The sequence below is a fragment of the Canis aureus genome, chromosome 6 (genome assembly GCF_053574225.1).
Source record: "Canis aureus isolate CA01 chromosome 6, VMU_Caureus_v.1.0, whole genome shotgun sequence".
NCBI lineage: Eukaryota > Metazoa > Chordata > Mammalia > Carnivora > Canidae > Canis > Canis aureus.
This window is the reverse complement of record NC_135616.1, coordinates 49,616,788-49,624,198: the sequence shown is the minus strand read 5'-3', so window position 1 is coordinate 49,624,198 and position 7,411 is coordinate 49,616,788. Positions and strand designations below refer to the sequence as shown.

Here is a 7,411-nt window from a genome sequence, read left to right as displayed (position 1 = left end):
TTGTTTGTACATGCCTGGGTGGTGAGCTCAAGGACACAGACTGCTCCTCTTCACAGCTGTACACCCCCAGGTCCCTGCCTGGTGACTGCTAGCCCCTTCCCACCTTATTCAACAGGACAGATATCTCTCCCTGGGTACAGCAAACACTCCTAAGAGAGGAAGAAAATGGACCAGTTATATACACTGCTCTTCCCCTTAGCCATCACTCCATTTTGCTTCATCAATTTGGAATGGAATTGGAATGTTTACTCCTATTCAAGGTGTACCTAATTGATGACAGTGGAAATTGTGACCAATCGTAGAGGGGTTTGCATTTTGACAGAGTTCAAAGAGTCAAACTAAGAAGATGAAACATAAGGGCAGAGGGAGAGACATCTTCAGTGAGAGAGGAAGCACTGATCACTCAGGAAAGTTCTGGAGTGTCTGTATACCTCATATACGTACAGCTTGGGACAAGACTAAGTCACTTCAAAAATACAGTGTGCTGTACCACTTTTAAGTTTGGTGGTTTCTGACAAAACTAAACATAATCTTACCATAAAACCCAGCAATTTTACCACTTGGTATTTACTCGAAGGAGGTGAAAACTTATGTTCACACAAAAATCTACACATGCATGTTTGTAGCAGCTTTATTCATAATTGTCAAAACTTGGAAACAACCAAGATGTCCTTCAGTAGGGGAACAGATATATAAATGGTGGCACATCAGACAATGGAACATTATTCAGCGCTACAAAGAAATGAGCTATCAAGCCATGAAAGGAGATATTTAGGGAACTTAAATGCATATTTCTAAATGAAAGAAGGCAATCTAAAAAGGCTACATACTGTATATTCCAATTATATAACCTTCTGGAAAAGGCAAAACTAAGGAGACAATAGAAAGATCAATGATTGCCATGTATTAAGAGGCAGGGCACAGAGGATTTTTAAGGCAGTGAGACTATTCCGTATGGTACCACAATGATGGATATGTGTCATTATGCATTTGTCAAAACCCACAGAATGTACACCACTAAGAGTGAAAGCTAATGTAACCTATGGACTTTGGCTGATAAGGACAAGTACAATGATTGTTACAAAGTACCTCTCCAATGTAGGATGTTGATGGGGAGTATATTATGTACATATAGGGGCAAGGGGTTTTTGGAAACAGTACATTCTGCTCAGTTTTGTTGTGAACCTAAAACTGCTATAAAAAGTAAAGTCTATTTAAATAAACAAACAAACAAACGCTGTAAAATGAAGCCAATTCTGTCCATGCACTTCTGTGGTACTTGAGGAAAAAGACTCTACACTCTCCCAGGTTCAGAAGTCCCGGGAATACCATGGTGAACTCACTCCACTGACCACCCCGACCAGGTGGATTTACTCATTCATCTCCTCAGCTAGGCTGGAGCCTCTTGAGGGCAGGGACTGCATTTTTTTCAATGTTGCCTCCTCGTTTGCCTGGCACAAGGCTTGGCATCTGTTTGGTGCTCAATCAATGAATCAGAGTGTGGGCAGCTACTTAGCTATGAGATTTTATGCAGTACATCTTTACATGGAAATATGTGAATGACATATAAATTAGGAAAAGCGAATTGCAGAACTATCTAAATCCCATTTTTGTAACAAGAGAATACTGTAATTGTGCATATGCACAGATGCATGTTTGTACCTTCCTTGTCTACATATAGAAAAAAAAAACAATGAAAAAATATCTCTGGGCATTGCAGTTGGAGTAGAGAAAAGGAAACTCCTGATGTCAGTTTTTAAAAATGACATATACAAAACATGTATAAGATGGAAAATTTACCAAGTAAAAGATATAAAATGAAAGTAAAAATTTCTGCCCTTGGGACGCCTGGGTGGCTCAGTGGTTGAGCATCTGCCTTTGGCTCAGGTCATGATCTTGGGGTCCTAGGATCAAGTCCCACATCAGGATCCCTGCAGGGAGCCTGCTTCTCCCTCTGCCTAGGTCTCTGCTTCTCTCTTTGTGTCTCTCATGAATAAATAAATCTTTTTAAAAATTTTTATTTCCTTTTCTTCACACCAGGTCACGTCCACTAATAACTGTTTCCTGTAATTTATTGCCAAAAATATTTTAATGCATATATCCACATCATATATGGATCTTTTTGTCTATTCTTGTGAAAGTGTTACACATTGTCCTGCAACTTGGTCTTTTGAACCTTGAGCATATACAACTATTTTATTCTTTTCTCAGGGCGATCCTTATTCATCATATAGATTTACTGGAATTTAGTAAATTTGACCCCTATTTTTGAATGCTGAATGTTTCCATTTTTTTTTGCTGCTTCACAATAATGTAGCAATAAATATTCTGGCACACACATTTTGCTAAACATCTGCAGCTATATATATTGGGCAAATTTAAGGCAGAGGGATTAGTAGTAAAAGGAGATGAGAATTTTGAGTGTTCTGATGGATATTGTCAAAGCATCCTCCAGAAAGAACACACCAACGTACATTTTCTCAACAATTTGAGAGTGCTCATTCTCTCCTCAGTCTTGCAGAAGCAGGCACCACTAAACATCAATATTTGCCAATTAGATCAGTGAACCAACAATCATATCTTTTTATTAACTGTAGCTTGTTTGCATTTATTTAATTATGAGTGAGGTTGTACATCTTGTCATTTGCTTTATGGACTATTGTTCCTTTTTTCTGCCAACAATTTCTTTTGGCCATTTTCCTCCTGGCTTGGTCATCTTTTTCATACTGATTCATATAAACTCTTTAATAATTAAAGAAGTTTAACTTTTTTAAAAGACTTTATTTATTTGACAGAGAGTGCTTGTGCACAAGCAGGGGGAGCATTAGAGAGAGGGAGAGGCAGACCCCCTGCTGAGCAGGGAGCCAGATGTGGGACTTGATCCCAGGACCTGAGATCATGATCTGAACTGAAGGCAGATGCTTAACTGACTGAGCCACCCAGGCACCCCAGGAGGTTTAACTTTTTACCAGTTTTCTTTGTAAATACATTTCCCAGTTTTTCATTAGTCTTTTGGCTTTGTTTATGGCATTTTCCCCATGCAGCTTTAGAAATGTTTATATGGTCAAATACATTGTTTTTTGATGGCTTCTGGAATTTGTTCTTACTTAAAATGATCTTCCTTATCACAGATTATAAATTCTTCTAGGACTTTTATAATTTTTTATGTTTAAATCATTGATCCAGCCAGAATTTATTTTGGTAAGGAATGTTTACCTTAACTTTGTAGGCATCTGTATTATTTGAGTTGTCTAAAATGAGGATGTATTTGCTTTGGCAATTTAAAAATTCCACTTAAGGAAAAAAGAATATAAAGCATAAAAACACACAGGACAAAGCCTGGAGATAGAAATATCAGGTAAGAGCTATTTTAATACATTGACCACCTATTATTTGTCAGGCCCAGTGCTAGGTACTGAAGACATAATAAGGGCCTGGACTGAATATGAAGGCAGAACTGACAATGGTTATGGGAAGGAGGGGAAGGATTGATGGAAGTGTTTAGCTCAAGAATGATCACCATGGCAACAGGAGCCTGAATCATCACTATGGAGACAAAGTGCTTGAAATTATGACTAGAGGGATAGTGTGACTCTGTTGGTGAGGATTTTGAAAAAGGTAAATAGGTACATTACAGATGTTTCAAAATGACACTGTTTCTCTCAGTAGAGGTTATTGGCTTTTCCCCCAGTGTTTTACTTCAGGGAGGCTAGAGACAAAATAGTTCAAAGATGACATGGATTGAGACAAGCACAAGCTTTATTTGGTCATTGCTAGTCATGAATGTACCAGCCAGGGAACAGCCTTTTATTCAAAGAATTTAGTATCTAATATAACATGTATTACATATAAAGTGTCCTGATGTCTTAGAGCACTGATCCCCAGGATGCCTTCCTTGCTGGGAGAGAATGCTCATATATTTTCTTCCCTGCAGCAACCAGAAAGATGTCCATCTAACACTAAAGGCCAAATAGAAACTTACATATGGTTGGGAGTGGGGCTTTGTTTTCATGGGAAATTTGAGTAGTGCTTGAGGTATACTCCTGAGCTATCAGATTATACCAATATGTGGTAGGCTTCACCGGTTCACCAGTATAGGTTATTATCAACGTCCAAATAATAATGCCTCTTTTCCCGTCTCTCCTACCCCTTCATATAGAACCTCCAGTCTCACTTTCAGTGGTGATGGGGACTCGGGAAGTCTCCGGGGCAGAAGGATCTGTACAGTGCCAGTCAATCTCTGACACCACTACATTACTGTCACTATTAGCTGTGGACACTGCTCCTTGCCTTGCCTGGGATCTCTGTTCATGCTATTGCTGACTCTTCTCCTGCAGTGCCCAGCCACCATGTTATCCTAAACAAGATTATCGCTCCTCTTTCACCAGTTCACCCTTAGACTACTTCAGGGAGGCTAGAGCACAGCTCAAACTAGACTTTCACTTTGGGTGTGTATTTTCATTAAGTTCAAGGATAACCAAAGGGCAGCTCAAAGTTAGTTGTCCAATGACACTACTTTTGGGGCCAAGGCTCAGTCTCAACTTCCACGATGTGACAAAGGCCAACTTACTTCCATCCTGGAATGCCCTCAACATGTCTATATTCCTTAGTATAAAATGATCCTATATAATTGATACCTGATTTGATCTGTAGCAAACATATTGGAACTTGCCTCTTTTAATTCAATCAGATCAGCATCCTCTCCCCAGGAACATTTGAGGTTCCAAGCCTACAGGCCTCTGCCCTAAAGGTGCTGTAGGTACCCTGCACTGTAAGTCATGTTTAGGAGGGAAAGTATGAGGAATGGATGCACACTGACATCACTTGATTGGGGGATGGGGAGCTTTGAAAAATACTGGTACCTGGGTTTCATTTCCCAGACATTCTCATTTAATCAATTTGGAGTGTGGCTTGTGTGTGGTTTTAACACCAAAGTTGAGAAACTATTTTTATCAAAGTTATATTGGGGGGCAAATTAAACAGAAATAATTCTCTGTTAGGGAAAGCAAATCTCAGTAATCTTTGGCCATATCAGGTCCCAGAAATGGAGGGTAGATACCCTTCCTGTCTTCCATAGGCCCCTTTGGGCTTCCCAAAGTAATCAACTGGAATTAACTCCATTGTCCTGGCCCAGTTGGTTCCTAGGTATCCCCTAATGACGTGGAAAACACTGGACTACATTAGACATTAGAGTGATTTGTGTGGACATATTAAGTGCTTGATAAATGTTTATTAGCAGTATTATCTGATCAGAAGCTGGCTGTGCTGGACATTAGAACACAGTGCCCTTCTTCCAACTGGCACAGGGAAGAAAAGGCTAAGGCCCCTTTTACTGGGATTCTACAAAACCCAGTCACCCCAGTGGCCCAGCGATGTAATAGGTACTTTGGGATGTGAGGCTGCTCAGCAGTCCCTCATAGCTAGTAAAGAAGTGACTTCCAGTTACTATCCATTTGGTATTAGACAGACATCCCTCAGTCACTTGTAACAGGAGCAGCCAAATTTCACTAATCTGTTTTTTTTTATTTTATTTATGATAGTCACAGAGAGAGAGGCAGAGACACAGGCAGAGGGAGAAGCAGGCTCCATGCACCCGGAGCCTGACGTGGGACTCGATCCCGGGTCTCCAGGATTGCGCCCTAGGCCAAAGGCAGGCGCTAAACCGCTGCGCCACCCAGGGATCCCCTCATTAATCTGGTTTACACTGTCTATAACCTTCTCCACACACCAATTTAATGTCATAGGGTCCCTACAGATCATAACGATGGAGAAGTAGCAAAAGGCAAACTTCTAACCTTTTTTATTTGCTTTTGTTTTTTTGTTTTGAAGTCCCAAGCCTGAAGAACCCTACTGGGGAACAGTAAGAGTAAAGCCAACTAGGTCATGCTCTACCATACAGATACAATACCAAAGTTTATTTCAAACAACACCTAGAAATGGTGGTAGTCCTACCTCCACATGGGAGAAGCCTGGGTGGGATCTGCCTCATGTTCCTGGACTGGAGTCAACCACTCAGATACTATTTTCTAGGTTTGGATTCTTCAGTACACTTGGTAATGGGGGCAGGGGGAGAGGCAATAAATCCAGGCCTCAGACATTTGTGCCAAAACAAAACAAAAGAAAAACAGAAAGAAAAGACTATTTTGCCCAAATCTCCTAACCTAGCTGATGTGCACAAGACGAGGTGCAGTGTGTAGAGGGGTCTCTCATAACATGGATGCAGGACATGCATGAACTCTGTCTCCACAGTACACAGGAATCATGGGGTTGCAAGGAGTTGTAATATGTGTAATGTAGATCATTGAAAGGATGGCATCAACTATAGTGGTTGGAAGGCATCAGGAATTTCACTCTTCCCTGGCTTGTCTCAGATGAAATCCTTGGGAAGAGGTGGCTGGAGGCACCTGTAATAGGGTGAGCACTAGAACATGGTAGCTAGTGTATGCACTTTGATGTGGGACTGTCTGGGCTCAACTCCAGCTATACCAGTGATCAGCCATATAACTGTAGGCAAGTTTCTTATCTCTTTATGACAGTTTATCTCCCTGTAAAATAGTGATGATAATAGTACCTACCTTGCTAGTATCCAAAATCTATAAACTCAACACTCAAAAAACAAAAAATCCAGTCAAGAAATGGGAAGAAGACTTGAACAGACATTTCTCCAAAGAAGACATACAAATGGAGGGACCCTGGGTGGCTCAGCAGTTTGACACCTGCCTGCGGGCCAGGGCATGATCCTGGAGTCCTGGGATCAAGTCCCACATCCCACGTCGGGCTCCCTGCATGGAGCCTGCTTCTCCCTCTGCCTGTGTCTCTGCCTCTCTCTCTCTATCTCTGTGTGTGTCTCATGAATAAATGAGTAAAATCTTAAAAAAAAAGACATAAAAATGGACAACAGACACATGAAAAAATGCTCAATATTACTCAGCATCAGGAATATACAAATCAAAACCACAGTGAGATATCACCTCACACCAGTCCGAATGGCTAAAATTAACAAGTCAGCAAACAGGTGTTGGCGAGGATACTGAGAAAGGGGAACCCTCTAACACTGTTGTGGGAATGTAAACTGGTGCAGTCACTCTGGAAAACAGTATGGAGGTTTCCAAAAAAGTTAAAAATAGAGCTACCCTACAACCCAGCAATTGCACTACTACTAGCCATTTATCCAAAGGATAAAAACATAGTGATTCGAAGGGGCACCTGCACCCCAGTGTTTATAGTAGCAATGTCCACAATGGCCTGGATAGAAACTATGTTAAGAGCCCAGATGTCCATGGATATGGATGAATGGATAAAGACGTGGTATATATATACAATAGGATGTTACTCAGCCATAAAAAAGAATGAAATCTTGCCATTTGCAATGACATGGATAGAACTAGAGAGTATTACACTAAGCAAAATA

General features: G+C 40.8%; 1 long non-coding RNA gene across 1 annotated transcript in view; it reads left to right on the top strand.

The window, feature by feature from the left end:
* The first annotated feature begins 3,534 nt into the window (after window positions 1–3,534).
* The window catches only part of LOC144316059 (uncharacterized), a 12,402-nt gene continuing 8,525 nt past the window's right edge, over window positions 3,535–7,411 (top strand). Inside the window, exon 1 of the long non-coding RNA XR_013381858.1 lies at window positions 3,535–3,618. This is a non-coding gene — a long non-coding RNA (uncharacterized LOC144316059). The remainder of the gene's footprint in view (window positions 3,619–7,411) is intronic.